Source organism: Salvelinus alpinus, chromosome 28 (genome assembly GCF_045679555.1).
Source record: "Salvelinus alpinus chromosome 28, SLU_Salpinus.1, whole genome shotgun sequence".
Lineage (NCBI taxonomy): Eukaryota > Metazoa > Chordata > Actinopteri > Salmoniformes > Salmonidae > Salvelinus > Salvelinus alpinus.
The window spans coordinates 9,585,868-9,605,233 of NC_092113.1; positions in this window are offsets into that span (position 1 = coordinate 9,585,868).

Genomic DNA, 19,366 nt, shown 5'->3' on the forward strand with positions numbered 1-19,366 from the left:
TTAATAATATATACCCATTGACATTATAAATGTTTACTAAAACAGCGGCAGGTGACCGCTTTATTGTCGGTGAACTGCAGATTGGCCCTTTAAGAGATGTATCTATTTGTATTAACAGTCTTAAGTTAAGAGTAGAGAAAATCAACATTCATACTCTATTGTCTAAAGGACATAACTTAAATCATCTCAAATAGGTTTCAAGGATAAAGAAACATGTTCCAGAGTTTCCCAAACCATGGACAATCCAATGTCAACAGTTGCTTTCCAAAAGCTGCAGTAGGCTATGTACTATGGTGTCCATGATCTAGGTTACATTATAGATAGGGAACAAATCATTAGCATAGCTGCTGTTTCTCCTCTTAATTTGATTCTTTCATTCGCGCTTTTTCATGTAAGACAGCCTCTCAGCTGAGCGCTTTGTCCTTTTTTGAAATTGAGTCACCAAAGCCTGTAATCCTGCAGACGTCTAAAACGTCTTGCAGTATCGTATGGGATCTGACTCCATTATCAGCCGAGCGTCTGATCCTTCAAATTAAATTGAGGGCCTTGTAGCTAGTTTCCTCATTCCGCCAAGAAGCCCATACATACGTAACCGCGATATGGGGTAGGGTCGTTCCATTGTTGCTCCAACAGTGTTATAAAGCTTTGTAATCCCGGGCTAACCCGTACATTAAATCCTACTGTAATTGCCTCCCATCCAAAGGCAGGTGGGTTAGAGTGGAGATATTCCCTGTTCTACAGGCAGCTCACAAGGACAATGGGAGGAGGATTTAGTTCCTATGCAGATTTTCTGAGAGGCTGAATATCTTTAGCGCAGGTGCTTCAGAAGGGAACCATGTCAGTTCTGCTGACTATCTTGATGCTAGACAATGAATACTGAGACAAGCTATAGGAGGATCAAAAGCGTGTTATTGAAACGTATGTGTGTGTGTGTGTGTCTGTCTGTCTGTCTGTCTGTCTGTCTGCGCCTGTCTGTCTGTTTCTGTGGGGCTAAAACTGCCTCGGTCATTGTTGCACCCTGTCATTGTGTGTACATCAAATGCTCTGGCCTGTAGGCAGTAGCAGAGCCGCCTGGTTCAATGAACACTCGGCAGCAGACTTGCAAGCCATGCACCAGGATCCTCTTCCCCAGGTCCCATTGTCACACGCTAATCGGGAGCATCCGCAATCCGTCTCCGATGGTGGCTAAAGTGGAGATTGACTTTGCCTGCTCACACATCAGTGTGGCAGCCAGTTAGAGCTCACCCTGATCCGTGCAGGAGAGTGACAATAGCTAGCTAAAGCCCCGGTGCTTTACCACCCGAGTGTAAAGGGACTTAGGACAGAGGAGCAGCGATGTACTAAAAGCAGAGGAGCGGTTGTGGCATGTAACCTGTGTGCACCATGGTGGGTTTTTGTGTTTGGAGTTTGCCTGTCTGTCGCATCACTCAATAAGCCAGAGAGATGGGGTTAGCGACTGTACTCACATCTCAGCGTTAGACATGAGAGCTCTTTGTTGAAAGTCCTTTACAAATAGAACCATGTTTGCAAAATAATGAACAATATTCCCAATGTACTTTTCTCAATGTGCGCATTCTTCATCTGTGCATGTGCTCACAACTTTGTGTAAACAAAACAATTGCCAAATGTTCAAGTGGGCCGCAGCAAAGAGAGAGAGAACATGAGTGTGAATAAAAGGGAAGACCAGAAATTGAATTAGAAAAGATGGGAATTAGATCTATGGGTTTCTCATCTTTACATGGCTTATAGGTTTTACAAGACGCAAGGGAATCTCTCGAGATAATTATTGTGTGTGTTTGTGTTTGTGTGTGTGTGTGTGTGTGTGTGTGTGTGTGTGTGTGTGTGTGTGTGTGTGTGTGTGTGTGTGTGTGTGTGTGTGTGTGTGTGTGTGTGTGTGTGTGTGTGTGTGTGTGTGTGTGTGTGTGTGTGTGTGTGTGTGTGTGTGTGTGTGTCATCCCAGTCCCCATCCCCCAACTCCTCAGTAATGAATAGATAGAAACACTACAAGTCGGGCTCAGCAGAGAGTAAATTGTTATGGTCATTTGTGTACAGCTGGCCCTTAGCTGCCGAAGATGAAGATACCATGGGTCCACATGTCTAAGACACTGCTGGTGTAACACACAATATGGTTCCCCAGAATTAAATTCATTAAATACATCCCCCAGCCCAGAGAGTAGAGGATCAGGCGGTCAAAGACTCTAGCCAACCAAGCCATAGACTGTTCTTTCTGCTACCGCACGGCAGCGGTACCAAGGCACCGAGTCTAGGAACAACAGGACCCTGAACAGCTTCTACCCCTAAGCCATAAGACTGCTAAGAAAGACTGCTAAATAGCAAAAATAAAATGGCTATCTGGACTACCTGCATTTACCAATTCTTGCACTAACTTTCTTGCACTGACTGTACGCACACACACTGGAATCTACCCACACACACACACATACTTACACTGTCACCCCGACACACACATACACACACACTACATACACCCACACACACACACTCACACACAAACTTTCACACTCACCACATATGCTGCTGCTACTGTCTATTATCTATCCTGTTGCCTAGTCACTTTACCTCTAACTATTTGTACATACATGTAGCTACCTACATACATTATACACAATGCAATCGGGGGAGAAGGGTCTTGGTCAGAGAGGTGACCAAGAACCTGATGATCACTCTGACAGAACTCCAGAGTTCCTCTGTGGAGATGGGCGAACCTTCCAGAAGGACAACCATCTCTGCAGCACTCCACCAATCAGGCCTTTATGGTCGAGTGACCAGACGGAAGCCACTCCTCAATAAAAGGCACATGACAGCCCACTTGGAATTTCCCCAAAAGGCAACGAAAGGACTCATAAGAAACTAGCTCATAAGAAACTAGCTCCCTGGTATACAGAAAATACCCGAGCTCTGAAGCAAGCTTCCAGAAAATTGGAACGGAAATGGCGGCACACCAAACTGGAAGTCTTCCGACTAGCTTGGAAATACAGTACCGTGCAGTATCGAAGAGCCCTCACTGCTGCTCGATCATCCTATTTTTCCAACTTAATTGAGGAAAATAAGAACAATCCAAAATTTATTTTTGATACTGTCGCAAAGCTAACTAAAAAGCAGCATTCCCCAAGTGAGGATGGCTTTCACTTCAGCAGTAATAAATTCATGAACTTCTTTGAGGAAAAGATCATGATCATTAGAAAGCAAATTACGGACTCCTCTTTAAATCTGCGTATTCCTCCAAAGCTCAGCTGTCCTGAGTCTGCACAACTCTGCCAGGACCTAGGATCAAGAGAGACACTTAAGTGTTTGTGTACTATATCTCTTGACACAATGATGAAAATAATCATGGCCTCTAAACCTTCAAGCTGCATACTGGACCCTATTCCAACTAAACTACTTAAAGAGCTGCTTCATGTGCTTGGCCCTCCTATGTTGAACATAATAAACGGTTCTCTATCCACCGGATGTGTACCAAACTCACTAAAAGTGGCAGTAATAAAGCCTCTCTTGAAAAAGCCAAACCTTGACCCAGAAAATATAAAAAACTATCAGCCTATATCGAATCTTCCATTCCTCTCAAAAATCTTTGAAAAAGCTGTTGCGCAGCAACTCACTGCCTTCCTGAAGACAAGCAATGTATACGAAATTCTTCAGTCTGGTTTTAGACCCCATCATAGCACTGAGACTGCACTTGTGAAGGTGGTAAATGACCTTTTTAAGGGCATCAGACCGAGGCTCTGCTTCTGTCCTCGTGCTACTAGACCTTAGTGCTGCCTTTGATACCATCGATCACCACATTCTTTTGGAGAGATTGGAAACCCAAATTGGTCTACACGGACAAGTTCTGGCCTGGTTTAGATCTTATCTGTCGGAAAGATATCAGTTTGTCTCTGTGAATGGTTTGTCCTCTGACAAATCAACTGTACATTTCGGTGTTCCTCAAGGTTCCGTTTTAGGACCACTATTGTTTTCACTATATATTTTACCTCTTGGGGATGTCATTCGAAAACATAATGTTAACTTTCACTGCTATGCGGATGACACACAGCTGTACTTTTCAATGAAACATGGTGAAGCCCCAAAATTGCCCTCGCTAGAAGCCTGTGTTTCAGACATAAGGAAGTGGATGGCTGAAAACGTTCTACTTTTAAACTCGGACAAAACAGAGATGCTTGTTCTAGGTCCCAAGAAACAAAGAGATCTTCTGTTGAATCTGACAATTAATCTTGATGGTTGTAAAGTTGTCTCAAATAAAACTGTGAAGGACCTCGGCGTTACTCTGGACCCTGATCTCTCTTTTGACGAACATATCAAGACTGTTTCAAGGACAGCCTTTTTCCATCTACGTAACATTGCAAAAATCAGAAATTTCTGTCCAAAAATGATGCAGAATAATTAATCCATGCTTTTGTTACTTCTAGGTTAGACTACTGCAATGCTCTACTTTCCGGCTACCCGGATAAAGCACTAAATAAACTTCAGTTAGTGCTAAATACGGCTGCTAGAATCCTGACTAGAACCAAAACATTTGATCATATTACTCCAGTGCTAGCTTCCCTACACTGGCTTCCTGTTAAGGCAAGGGCTGATTTCAAGGTTTTACTGTTAACCTACAAAGCGTTACATGGGCTTGCTCCTACCTATCTTTCCGAGTTGGTCCTGCCGTACATACCTACACGTACGCTACGGTCAGAAGACGCAGGCCTCCTAATTGTCCCTAGAATTTCTAAGCAAACAGCTGGAGGCAGGGCTTTCTCCTTTTGATCTCCATTTTTATGGAATGGTCTGCCTACCCATGTGAGAGACGCAGACTCGGTCTCAACCTTTAAGTCTTTACTGAAGACTTATCTCTTCAGTAGGTCATATGATTGAGTGTAGTCTGGCCCAGGAGTGTGAAGGTGAACGGAAAGGCTCTGGAGCAACGAACCGCCCTTGCTGTCTCTGCCTGGCCGGTTCCCCTCTCTCCACTGGGATTCTCTGCCTCTAACCCTATTACAGGGGCTGAGTCACTGGCTTACTGGTGCTCTTTCATGCCGTCCCTAGGAGGGGTGCGTCACTTGAGTGGGTTGAGTCACTGACGTGATCTTCCTGTCTGGGTTGGCGCCCCCCCTTGGTTTGTGCCGTGGCGGAGATCTTTGTGGGCTATACTCGGCCTTGTCTCAGGACGGTAAGTTGGTGGTTGAAGATATCCCTCTATTGGTGTGGGGGCTGTGCTTTGGCAAAGTGGGTGGGGTTATATCCTTCCTGTTTGGCCCTGTCCGGGGGTATCATCGGATGGGGCCACAGTGTCTCCTGACCCCTCCTGTCTCAGCCTCCAGTATTTATGCTGCAGTAGTTTATGTGTCGGGGGGCTAGGGTCAGTTTGTTATATCTGGAGTACTTCTTCTGTCTTATCCGGTGTCCTGTGTGAATTTAAGTATGCTCTCTCTAATTCTCTCCTTCTCTCTTTCTTTCTCTCCACCTGGCCTTGCTGCTGTTCCAGTTTCAACTGTTCTGCCTGCGGCTATGGAACCCTGACCTGTCCACCGGACGTGCTACCTGTCCCAGACCTGCTGTTTTCAACTCTCTAGAGACCGCAGGAGCGGTAGAGATACTCTTAATGATCGGCTATGAAAAGCCAACTGACATTTACTCCTGAGGTGCTGACTTGCTACACCCTCAACAACTACTGTGATTATTATTATTTGACCATGCTGGTCATTTATGAACATTTGAACATCTTGGCCATGTTCTGTTATAATCTCCACCCGGCACAGCCAGAAGAGGACTGGCCACCCCTCATAGCCTGGTTCCTCTCTAGGTTTCTTCCTAGGTTTTGGCCTTTCTAGGGAGTTTTTCCTAGCCACTGTGCTTCTACACCTGCATTGCTTGCTGTTTGGGGTTTTAGGCTGGGTTTCTGTACAGCACTTTGAGATATCAGCTGATGTACGAAGGGCTATATAAATAAATTTGATTTGATTTGATTTGATGATAAACAAGAAACTCTTTGGCCTGAATGCCAAGCGTCACATCTGGAGGAAACCTGGCACCATCACTATGGTGAAGCATGGTGGTGGCAGCATCATGCTGTGGGGATATTTTTCAGCGGCAGGGACTGGGAGACTAGTCAGGATCGAGGCAAAGGTGAATGGAGCAAAGTACAGAGAGATCTTGATGAAAACCTGCTCCAGAGTGCTCAGGACCTCAGACTGGGGCGAAAGTTCACCTTCCAACAGGACAATGACACTAAGCACACAGCTAAAACAATGCAAGAGTGGCTTCGGGACAAGTCACTGAATGTCCTTGAGTGGCCCAGCCAGAGCCCGGACTTGAACCCGATTGAACACGTGAAAATAGCTGAGCAGCGATGCTCCCCATCCAACCTGACAGAGCTTCAGAAAATATGCAGAAAAGAATGGGGGAAACTCCCCAAATACAGGTGTGCCAAGCTTGTAGTGTCATACCCAAGATGACTTGAGGCTGTAATCGCTGCCATGGTGCTTCAACAAAGTACTGAGTAAAGGGTCTGAATACTTATGTAAATGTAATGTAATATTTCAGTAAAAAACATTTTTTACATTCGCTAACATTTCTTAAAACCTGTTGATTACGTGGCATGTGACAAATAACATTTGATTTGAGTGGTGGAGTAGTGCCTTCCTTTTGGCAGATGCTCACAGGTGGACCACAGCTACCTATTATTACCGTAATAATTCATGATGTGTCGGATGGCTGAATGGCAGACTTTTTGAAGCCCAGACCTTATAGGGTTATTAGTGTTTGCCAAACAACGGCAATAATGGAGCTCAATGAATACCAAAGTGGGCTGAAAACACTGATGTAACATTTAGAAAAACGCAGAACATTGGGTTTGACATCATATGAATTTATCAGTCAAACAGGCAGACATGTTGAATAAACAAATGACAAGGTTGCATAGGCCTAACACGACATGTAGGCCTGTTATAACACAACATTTATTATACAATTTACAGGCAAGTCATCACAAAATCCTAAGTACCTGAATGAATGCCTGCTAGCAATGCTGGCTAACAAAGCTACCATGCTCTGTATCAATGACGCTTGGCATGCTACTAGCTAGCAGACTGCTACACAAGTGTTTGCAACAATAACAGTGTAACGGACTTCGTCCTCCTCATCTGACGAGGAGTAAGAAATGTCGGACCAATACGCAGCGTGGTAAGTGTTCATGGTGAATCTTTAATCGAACAAACTGAACACTGAGATACAAAACAATAAAGTGAACTACTGAAAACCGAAACAGTTCCGTGTGGAACATACAGACACGGAAGACAACCACCCACAAAACACAACAGAAAACAAGCTACCTAAATATGGTTCCCAATCAAAGACAATGACTAACACCTGCCTCTGATTGAGAACCATATCAGGCCAAACGAAAAACCCAACATAGAAACAAAAAACATAGATAACCCACCCAACTCACGCCCTGACCATACTAAAACAAAGAAAATACAAAAGAACTAAGGTCAGAATGTGACAAACAGCCTAATTTAATCTCAGTAGGTTGATTCCAACAAACGGGCAGAACGTAACACAAAGCTGCACGATAGATGCAGTAGTGCTGGATTTCTTAAAATGCTACTAATGGGACATTATATGCACTGCGTGTTAAAGTAAATGTCCAGAGAAAATCAAATTTTAAAAAGTTAATATTATTTTAACTCACACCCAAATAATGTTGTTGACTCATCTTATACCCGTGTGGCCAAAGCATAAACTGTAGAAAAAAACACTTCAACAACCCCACCTCAAACTTGTATCAAACAGACATTTAAAAAATGCTTGCTGTTTCCTCATGGAGAATGATGTCATCCTGCCTCATTGGCTGAGCTGGCCAATCAGCCATCTACTGGCATGAATATTTTGAATGACCGGTATATGCCCACACCATTCTGATGTTGGCGTACGCCCACACCATTCCAACACAGAAAAGTTGTTTTTTAACATACTTAATTACCATTTTTTGGAAGGAAAACTATTTAACTGATATTGTAATTCATTATAGGTCATATTTAATAAAAATCTGGAAACACTGGACAGTTACTTTAAAACAAACTTGCTTGCAACCCAAAGAGCCGAAATAATAAATCATCAGATCTGGGGCCTCGTTTTTAAACCCTATGTATGTACAAACTATATCCCAAAATGTGCATGCGCCAGTTTTTATGCAAAAGTTATTTTATAAAGAATGTACTTGACATGAGAATGTGCTCAACTCTTCACAAACTTTAGACTATGTGTCCACACATCTGGTAGTCAATGAAATATTGTATTGCAAGCTGGCAAGTATAAAAGCGTATAAAAAATAATATAAAATAAAAACAACAGAAAAACCCAACAACAAAACAGTTTTTTCACCGCGATAGGTTTGATAAATTCACCTCTGAAGGTGAAATGTGTACTTACATTCTGAAATCTTACTCTGATTTATCATCCAAAGGGTCCCAGAGATAACATGAAGTGTTGTTTTCTTAGATAAAATCCTTTTTCATATCCATATAGCATGCACGATCGATTTTGAATTTCCACTCGTTCAATTTGCAAAAAAAGGAATCTGTGAAACTCTCACCCTAAACGTTGTTTCAACGAGTCCAATCACATTCGTATCTATTCCTCAGAGATCCTAGAAGGTAACAAGACTTCACTATTTCATTATTGGTGTAGTATATCCTATAGGACACCATATTTGGTCAGAGAGCTACGCATTCATGGCACGCCAATGACGCGGGCGGCCATCACTTGAACGACTGTATCTTTGTCAAAAAAAGCACCAATCGGGGTCAAAGGAAGCTAGCTAGATAGCCAATGAGCTGGGCTTGTAGACCATGTATATGTTGTAAAATGTAGCCACTAACCTTGTATGACAGCATGCCTTTTCATTTTGGACAAAAATTATAAGGATATTCAGAGTTAAGAAGTTATGAAAACTGGTTGTTTTACAAATGTTGAACTTATAATATGGCTACTAATACTTGGAAAGCTAAAACAAAGTCCAAGTATACAGATTTGACAATATTCTTGCAGAAAAATGGAATATGAATGCGAATGTCTCCTTCATGATTTGCCCAAATGTACCTGGGGACTTCACACTAAAAGTCTTGAGGATCAGTCATACTTCAAGTTATTCATCTGAAACTTTGCACATACACTGCTGCCATCTTGTGAACACAATCGGAATTACAACCAGAGTGATGGCTATAACTGTGACCTTTCTCTTGCATTTCAAAGATGGTGGTAAAAAAACACCAGTTGGTTTTTTCTTTGTATTTTCTTCTACCAGATCTATTTTGTTATATTCTCCTACATTCAATTCACATTTCCACAAACTTCAAAGTGTTTCCTTTCAAATGGTACCAAGAATATGCATATCCTTGCTTCAGAGCCTGAGCTACAGGCAGTTAGATCTGGGTATGTCATTGAAGCAAAAATTGAAAAAAAAGAGGGCTATCCCTGAGAAGTTTGACTGTATATTGTTAACTGCCTATGGGATTGCAAAACTTGAAATAGCCTCCATATACAGTAGCCTACCTATTAATTAGGCTACTAGGTCCAATTAAATGATAGATGCGCATGGTAATTTGTTGTATGGCTACTTCGCATCACGGACAGAAAAGGTGAGGAATTTGTTCTGCATTAAAAGTCGTGAACAGTTGATATTTTACATTGAAGTAAACCAGTGGTTCCCAACCAGGAGTACTAGGACCTCTGGGGGTACTTGGCCTATCCATAGGGGCTACTTGAGAAAACTGGTGAGACCATAGGCTTACTGGTAAAATGCACATGAGGGGGTACTTCAGGGGTAATCTGGGGAGAGCAAAATTCAGTTGGTGGTACAGTGATTGAAAAAGGTTGGGAACCACTGAAGTAGGCCATGTAAGGCCTTTGATACTGTGATTTATTTCTTAACAATACTTCAGAATTCGCTGGTAGTCCTGCAGAATTGCTGTGCGATAGGAGCGACTATACCAAGGCAGGACACAGAAACCCAATAATCTATTGATAAACTAAATATTGAACAATTAGTATTTTACATAGAGGTGTGGGCTGTAGCATTTAGCCTAGTTTTAAATTGTTTTGAATATACAATCAATCTTGCAGAATGCGCAGACAGACACTAGGCAGCATTGGTGTTTAGTTTGAAAAAGTCACCAGTAGCAATGCGTGGGTAAAATCATTGGGGAAGCCAAGCTAGAAAATGTAGCCATGTAGCAACTTACAGTGCCTTTGGAAAGTATTCAGACCCTTTGACTTTTTCCACATTTTGTTACGTTACACCCTTATTCTAAAATTGATTACAAGATTTTTTACTCATCAATCTTTCCGAAGGCACTGAATGTATTGTCATAATTGCGTTGTTTGCTCTATAACCTGTTAGTTCATATGCCTTGCTGATATATAGGCTAAGGCCGAGAAAATAAGAAGACACAGCGGCAGAATAAATTCAACCACACAAAAACCGGAGAGCAACCCCTGTCCTGTGAAGTCCACAAAGCATATTGCATGTAACAAACAGTTACATGACCTACTGTATGGTCAAGCAAGTTAATGTTTCTGACATCTTCCGACTACTAAACAACTATTGATTTAGAGTTATCGCAAGCTGCAAAAAAAACAGGAGCTGCCTCCACTATTCCAGCAGCATTTCAACTTCAACATTTCAACATCATCAAATGTGTGTGCATTTGCGTAGAAAAAACATGTTGACTCACCCTACTTGCAAAGAAACGCCAAGGCCATCCTCCACTCTTTCATTTTGAAAGAAATGGTCTATGACTCTGTCATGCAGAACAGGCTTTTATTTTTGTTATCCTAGGCTACCTGGCTAAAATGCTTGCTCTCTAGCCTAACTTCCTTTCATGGGCAACGTTAAGCTAGTTAACATTAGCCTTCTACATCTAGATCTAACTTCTATACTCTCAGGCCAATGTATGAATTTATGGTTGGATCAGAATCGTGGTTATAATCATTGGCCAGTACAGAAGAATTAAGTAAAACCACAAGTCCAGATCCCTATCTCCATGCATGGCTAATTTAGGAAAGGGACCATTTTTGGTAGCTAGCTAGCCACCGGAGGACAATAACACAATAAGATGCAACAATTCAAGTTGTTTCTGTCAATGACGTTTGCTCTCAATTTTATTGGAGTGAAACCAAATCCAAACTGGCTTCCCTTGACCCTTTTTTGAGGGGCGCGACAGGACCATTCACAGTTGAACTCACTCAGTTTAGCTCAACACTGATTGGCTATTATTTTATACTTTTTTTATCAAGGGAGGCCAACTTCTCGCTGGCTTCCCTTGCATTCAATGCTATGGCGGCAACAATGTCATACTCTTTTTGACCAGACAGCATCAGATAGATGGCCTACACATACAGCTGTTTTGCTTGCTTGGATGCTCTCTCCGGTGAGATACATTCAGCCTCTTGCGAATTAAAGGAAAATAATTAACACTGAGAGACGAAATATCAATTATTTTATACATTTTTTATTTTGGGGGGGGGGGGGGGGGGCCTGGCTTCCCTTCGCATCCATGAATACACACCACTGAAAGTGACTGCAAAGTATCAAAACATTCTGCCCACACCTCTACAGAAATGTGATGAAAATTGTTATTGCTCTTTTTTACAGAAACTGCATTCCATGGCCTTAATTTCAATAGTTTCAAATAATACAGCAAATAAAGGGTGTTATTGTAACCATAAACGGTGAATGGTTTACCAGGTGGAGTTTTAATGCTTGTTCACACATGCACAGTTTTACGGGAAACATGCGTGTCTATGGCATGCGCCAAGTTTATAAATCGAAATATTTTTGTATATGCTCAGAATTTTCAGAAATGGCGAAAGAAGAAATTTTGGGTGAAATTTATGAAACGATTATAAATGAGGCCCCTATTGATCTCATGTTGTTATCGTGTCAAACGAGTCTAATACCAGACAGCTGCTTCAAGTTCTCAGCTCCTGCCCTCAATTAAATATTGACCTATCAGGAACATAAACAAACGCAAATCTTATAATTCATCTAAAATACTAGTAGGAATGTAGGATTATATTTCCTACTAAGATTTAATCTTAAATGAAATATAATTAGTATATAGTTTGTGTCATTTTACTTTTTTAGCCATTTGCAATTTCAATGTTCTCGATATTTCATTGGGGGTGGGAGTAGAGAACTAAATGGATAATGGAAACACTTCAACCACGACATTTAAAACGTTTGCATGAAAAAGTAGATGGGACAATTGCCTGCTACGATGCGATTCCATTAATCTGTCTTGTGCCGGCAAAAACTGCTGGGCGAGAAAAAAAACACTGTGGTTGAAGTGTTTCCATGATCAATTTAGGCAAATTGTACATTAGTAAGTTGGCCACAGCCTGTATGCCCTCCCACCTATCTGTTTCATGTCTCAGGTCGCATGCAAAATCCAGCATGGATGGAATGCAAGAATTGACAAATATTTGCCATATTCTAGTAATTCTCATGTGCCAATTTATCGCCACGGTCCATGCTATCGTCCTTAGAGGTCAGTATGAGAATCAAGCCTTTCACCAGATTATGTGAATGCCCCTCCACTGTGCCACTGCGCCAAACCCTTGGCAACGGCAGCGCGTTAGGCAGTTCCGGGAGGTGGTTGTCCAGGGGCATTTCACAGAGAGCCTTTGGCTTCAACATTTTAGAATGTCCCCACCAACATTTAAGCATTTGTCTGAGAGCATAGGACTATTTATTGGACCGATATTGCCTAGCCCTTGTGCTCCTGTACCCACCAGTAAGTGCATTGCCATTGCACGGTACAAGCTGCCACGTGCCAAATATCGGGTGATTGTAGAGTTGTTTGGAGTCAGCAAGACTGTCTGTACAGCCATCAAAAGGAGGATGAGGAGCCATATCAAGCTGCCTGGAGTTGTAGAGGCGCTGGAGATAACGCGTCGCAACTACCTGACACATGGTGTGCCACAGGTCTACAGAGCACTGGACGGGACTCATATCCCAATTCTACCCCCATTAGAGGGATACCAGGATTTGGTTAACAGAAAGGGCTGGCCATCCATCATCCTACATGTGGTTGTGGATAACAAATACCTAATCAGGGTTGTTGTCTTGGCCACATCCAACCTGTACAAATACCCTCAGATGTGAACCCAGGCTGAGGTTGATGTAGAAGGAGTGCAAGTACCTCTCCTGATCGCTTCAGCCGGCTCGTCTGGTTTCCATGCCTCAGCTGGCTCATCCGGCTCCCACGCCTCGGCCGGCCCATCAGGCTCGCCCAGGTGGGACGCTGGGTGACGCCCCTAGAGGGGGGTACTGTCACGCCTGCTCATGCTCCCCCTCTCTGGCGCTCGAGGGCGCCAGGCGGCCCATCATTACGCACACTTGTCACCATCATTACATGCATCTGCTCAATATTGGACTCACCTGGACTCCATTACTTTGTTGATTGCCCATCTATAGCTGTCTGCTCCTCAGTTTGTTCCCCGTGTCATCATTGATGTAGTTATGTTTTCTCCTGTCCAGATGCTGTCCTTGTTTGTTTCTTGTCTGTTATCCATTAAATGTTCACTCCCTGTAATTGCTTCTCATCTCCCAGCGTCTGTCCTTACGCTATTGACGCACCCATGTGTCAATCTAAGTAACATAATAACAAAATCCTATAAAAATCCATCAGTTTAAGCTAGTTATTTCAGGCTGCTTCTCAATCCCCCGCATCCGCCTATGTCGGCCTTTCTCATCTGGTGGTGGAAGGTGGCCGAGCTACAGCAGTATTTGTCAGACAATGAGATCCCGAAAATCGTTCTTGTCACAAAAACGTCTGTAGTGTCCGAACGGTTTAAGTTCTGCCAATTGGGCTGAACATGGTTGAGGACAAAACTCAAATCTTTCCTTGTTGTCTCACTACTGCATACCCTGCATGATCACCTGTATAATCTTTATAACAGGAACCATCTACAAAGTAGTTCTCCACATCACTTCCCTCTCTGTCTATCAATGATATAGATTCAAGATCTGGACACAATTTGGTAAACGTTAGAGATTCTGCAACACAATCATGTGCTTTCCCTTCAAATTCCAATGGAACTCTTTGAGCTGGATTTACTGTAGTACATAGTTTAACCTACAAACTCTATGGAAAGGGTGTTCTCCATTTTGCTCTATGACCCCCACAAGTGTCACGGGACTGGTCTGGAGGTAACACAAATGGAAGTATGGAGGTGTTTTGTGCCCCACAAAATAAGGGGTTAATAAATATGTGTCCAAAAAATATATATATTTCCTGAGCTTTCTTATATCTTCTAGATATAAGACAGACACTTCAAAACCTTAATCTTTATGATGCATTTTTTGCAATTTATGAATGTGTTATTCTATGCGTTTCTATGGGCTATAGTACCTAAAGGGGTATTATAGCCCAATAGCTAAATGATCCATTGTATGACCATCTTAAAACAATTCCATATTTAAGCTTAGTACCCCTCCCCCCTTAAAGGGTTTAAGGAAGTAGACATTTACATTTAAGTCATTTAGCAGACGCTCTTGTCCAGAACGACCTACAGTCAGTGTGTAACGGTGTTCCTCCTCCTCTTCATCCGAAGAGGAGGAGCAGGGATTGAACCAAGGTGCAGCGCGTTGAAATGACATACTGAAGTTTATTTAACAAGAACAAAACGAACTATACTTAGAATGATACAAAATAACAAAAACGAATGTAGACAGACTAGAACGACGAACTTACATGAAACATGAAGAACGAACGAACAAGTACTTACTACAAAACAAAACGACGGACGAACGAACGAACGAACGAACGAACGAACGAACGAACGAACGAACGAACGAACGAAACAGTCCCGTATGGTGAAAACATATACACAGACACAGGAGACAACCACCCACAACAAACAGTGTGAAAACACCTACCTTAATATGATTCTCAATCAGAGGAGATGAAAACCACCTGCCTCTAATTGAGAACCATATTAGGTACCCATTAACCAACATAGAAACAGAAAACATAGACTGTCCACCCAAACTCACGTCCTGACCAACTAACACATACAAAAACTAACATAAAACAGGTCAGGAACGTGACACAGTGCGGTAAGACAATCACATCGAAGTCATTGTAAGTATAAAAAAAGCAGCTATTACCGAAATCAGTGCGAGTAAGAAAGCCAAGAATAGCACAGCAATTGTTGTTCATATTTTTGTTGTTCAAAAATCTATTTGATGAATCTGTCTGTCTTCCCAAACCCTTATTCAATTCATTCCAAATGAATTGATTAACAATGCTACTTGACCTCACATTTGTGCGGTGTTGAAATGCCAGAAAGGATTTTGATAACGTCACACCTTCAGTTAAGCATAGCTAGCTTAATGCTGCACAGACAGACACTGTCAGTGAAAGTAAACACCAGTGGACTTGAGATTCTCCTCCTCTCTGCCTCCTCTCAGAAGGGGGTTGATGTGGCTGCGCACCCCTACTGGGCTTCTCCTCCCCCAGTCCCCCTCACCTCCTCCCCTGTTAAGTTTGCAAAGTCCAATTTTCAGCTAATATTAGGGTCATGACAGACAGCGCAAAGGGCTTGGTTGGACATAATGGCAACAGAATAGTAAATATCAGGAGAGCTAAAATGGGCGGGGTGGAGGTTAGGGACATTTCCACGGAGCAGAGGGGCGCAGTGCGGTGGAATAGATTTTCCATTCGAGTGTGTCACATTAGATTTTCAGAGGTTGCCGGGTGGCAGGTACATGTAATTAGTAACACTTTAGCGTTGTAATGAAGCTTTTTATTTAGCCGCAACGTCGGCTCATGAATGCATAAGGAGCTGCTTCCAGCTGTGCCCGCTAACCCGTGGTGGGGGGGTGGAGTGAGGGCCACGGGGGGCCGGGCTGAGGCAAAGCGATCTCTCTCTCTCGCTCTCTCTCGCTCTCTCTCGCTCTCTCTTCCTTTCTGTCTCTGCAGCTCTCCATTGTACCTGTGGCCCCACAGTGAAAGGGGAGCGCAGCTGTAAGGAAGCCAAGCCTGCGGCTTGGCCGCTTTCCCCACAAGCCACTGCTTCAGAGGGCCTCACTGTTAATTTCCTTCTCATCTCGGGTGTGAAATCGCCAGTGGTGTGGCACTGACCTCTGGTATTATGGGGTCAAGTGCTGAGATCTGATGTACGTCTGTCTCTCAGGTCCCGGAATCTGACAGACAACATATATTGAGGAGGAAGGAGCAGGGACCTGTAGGTGCATGTGTGGTGTCAACCACAGCTAAGGGATGGGTATGTCACTTTATCATGTCATAACATGTGATAATACCTGCCTCATCAGTGGAGAAGCAATAGCAAACATTTTAGTTATACGGTTAAATGAAATTGTCATTTGAACAAACAGCAGTATGCATCACCCAGAGCCCCCCACGGCTCCTCTACCCGCCAAGAAATTAAACGCCTCTCCTTGAAATTAAACGCCTTTCCTTTCATATAGCTCCCAATTTATTCTGACTCTCAATCTGAAACGCGCAAGTTAACATCTTTTCTTCTCAGGCAGATTTATAATCAGGTATAAACAACTACTTTGGTGAGGATTGAGAGAAGAGGCAAGAGAGTAGGGGAAGGGGGGGGGGGTGAGAAGAGAAGCATCTGAGCAGATAACCATTAGATATGATTCCCACGATAAGAAGCCATCATTTGGCTCTAAGAGATAACTGCAGGGGGTGCCAGGCTCAACCGCTGCAATTTACTGTTTGTTTTTTCTCTCCCCTTTTTCAAATTGTTATCTCATCTGTTGAAGGGGGTTTTCATCTTAGATGATTTTCTTCTCTCTTTTTTTTGTATCATCCCCAGAAGGTGAGATCACAAGCTTGCAGAAGGCAGAGACGGGCATGTTCTAAAACGATGGACAAAATACAAATATTTGAAAATGTATTTCATGGTAATTATGTCAAGTTTCATGGCCCCGGCACAGTACTGAGGCACAGCCTGGATGCCTTAATTTGTATAGAAATTGTAATCATTTGTTCATTTCAAGGTGAAAATTACATTTTTTTATTTAAATTGTATCCTGCGTGATAGGCTATTATCTAGAAAAATTGTCTCTGTGTATTAGTCTTTGCACAGGCTTCACGCCTGTTAGGAGCTCCCTTCTTTTAAAAAAGGGTTTATGTACGTATTCCCTGACTAAATATGTGGTGGGGTTTCTTCTTTATTTGGGTTTGCCACTGTCTCAACTCATTTTCATGCTCTGCATTAATATGAATTAGTCTGAAAACTCAACTGATCTTTACTTATGTAAATAAATACAAGACCTCTGCATTTTTATCTTATCTCATATTTTTACTTTTCTGCATTCAACAACTTAAGGCTCTTTTAAGTTAAAAGCCCAAGGGCGTTCTTTCTTTGCCTCCTTTTTTTCCTTGGTGAGATGGCGGGCGATGAGGGTGGTGGTATTGACACTTCGTCTGGCGTTGAAAGGGAGAGTTTACAGATGGGGCTAAAGACTTTTGGTTCAAATGTGTCGACTGGGCTCTTTTCGTCAATGAGGCTGATTGAGTGTCTTCGGAGAGCAGTGGGGTTAGTAAAGACCTCCAGTTTCCTCCCAGCTTAATACTGAGAGTGATGCTGGAGTGTGGGGATTAGAGAGTGGGGTTCTAGGAGAGGGCAGGGAGGGAGTAAGGGGGAGAGGGTAGGGTGCATAACACCAGAGGTTGATATTGAGGACTGTAATCGTACATTCAGGGGATTGGTGATATAGGCCTAGCACATGAAAGATGGAGGTTTTAAGAGGAACTTGAAATGAAAGAAGGGTGGGTGGAAGGGTGGGGGGGGGGCTAGTTCTGAAAATGTTGCCTCGTACCCTTTTGTAGTCAGCTAGAATAAAATCTGTCACCGAAATAAAAGGCGGCCCAGGAATGACAGTGTTAGTTAAAAAGGATACATTCTTCTCCCCAACAATCTCTCCCGACTTAAGCGCACTACTTACCATTCCAGGTTATTAGCCAATCATGACGATCTGTCTCCGTAAGCTGATTGTGGGAATGTCGGAATCCAGTGGAATCCCCTCAGCGCCCATCTGAGAGCCGCGGCTCAGGTACCTAATGTATCCTGGAATAATTATAGGATTTAGGGAGATGTTAGGCTTTGTAAGTGCTTTCATTGTGACATTTTCAAGTGTTTGACACAGCAGACTCAGAACGACACAATACCCCAGGGGGCTGGTGGGAGTAGGGAGCAGAGGAGAGAGGGAAGGAGAGGAAAGGCCAGGGGGCGGGAGAGCGGCCCTCGAAACTTCTTCAAACATGTTTTAATCATTCCATACCTCCTGGCGGTTTTCCTTCTGTCGTAATGATAACGTTGAACTGACCCAAAATACTCATTACTGAGAAAGTGTGGGACCTTGTACTCTCGGCTGCCAGGTTAATTGCTTTAATAGATTACTCCCTTGCCAAGTGTTTTCAATATATTATCTCGGTATAATTAGAATTCAAAGCGCCAATATTTTTTGGTCTTCTCAGACCAGAACTCCAATACAATACATGCAGTAATTAATCATAATAAATAAATAAAAATCTTTACTATACATTGCCATTTGTACATGGAATATAGCATGTCATGTAACATTTAAATATTTTTTCTACATTTGATGGGCGGCCCTGTTGAGACCCATGTTTTCCCCAATAATGGGCGCGTGTGTGGTCATCACGCTTTCGTGACGTTTCATTGAAGAACCTAGATTTGCTGACTGTATCAATTTATCAACGAAACTGCAACAAATGTTCCCTGGGGGCTATAAAGTCAACTGTGGTGACTTGGTCCAGTTTGGCATTATGGGCATGTCTTCATTAAATAGAATGCATTGAGGGGCTGGTTACCCAGCGGTGGGGTGAACCATTCAAGGTCCTGGATGCAGCCTGGCTGCTCTGAGGGCCAACTCTAACCCATTACTAGTCAGGAGGAACAGTAGTGTGTTAGGATAGAAGGGCTGGGTCACAGAGAGTAGAGAACCAGTGAGCTGAGCCCCCCTGGTGCAAAGCCCTCACTCCATAGCCAGGTTTTAGATTATTGACTGGATTTGAATATTTTAGCCAGGGGTTCTCCTCAAGGTGGATGGGAACCGATGTAATGGGCGGTTACATGCTCCTCTTTCCCAAGTGTCAGTCATATACAGTACCTCACTTTAATAAATCAGAAGATACAAAGTAACTGTAACTTTAATTTCCCAAGCAGCTACAACAGAAGTTACTGCAAACACATTTAGCCTAGAATTTGCACAGAAAACACACCTCATTTACCAAAACAAGTACAGACCATGGGTAGCAAGGTTGACCAGAAATGAAAGTGACAGAGTGCGCTT